Raw genomic sequence first — 303 nt, 5'->3', positions numbered from 1 at the left:
GGGCACGCTAGGGGCGGGCCGGGCGCGCCAACTTTTCCGGAAGAACCGCATAGTGCCTCCCGGGCACGGCGCGCGGGTTCTGAGCTCTCCGCGCGCCGCATGGCTTTCTTTTTCTCCTCTGCAGCAGCTGTGGCGGCGGCGAAGACCGTGAACCCCAAGACAGAGGTGGCTCGAGCGCAGGCAGCGCTGGCAGTCAACGTCAGCGCGGCGCGGGGTCTGCAGGACGTGCTGAGGACCAACCTGGGGCCCAAAGGCACCATCAAGATGTAAGGCGGGGCTGGCAGGAGGGCTGGGCGGGCACCG

The 303-nt window shown here is 69.0% G+C and overlaps 1 pseudogene; it reads left to right on the top strand.

Annotated features, from left to right (window-relative positions):
* The first annotated feature begins 84 nt into the window (after positions 1–84).
* LOC105532379 overlaps positions 85–303 on the top strand; it is a 12955-nt pseudogene continuing 12736 nt past the window's right edge.

This window comes from Mandrillus leucophaeus, unplaced genomic scaffold (assembly GCF_000951045.1).
Source record: "Mandrillus leucophaeus isolate KB7577 unplaced genomic scaffold, Mleu.le_1.0 Scaffold954, whole genome shotgun sequence".
NCBI lineage: Eukaryota > Metazoa > Chordata > Mammalia > Primates > Cercopithecidae > Mandrillus > Mandrillus leucophaeus.
The sequence above is the reverse complement of the archived record's forward strand: the minus strand, read 5'-3'. Positions and strand labels throughout refer to the sequence as shown.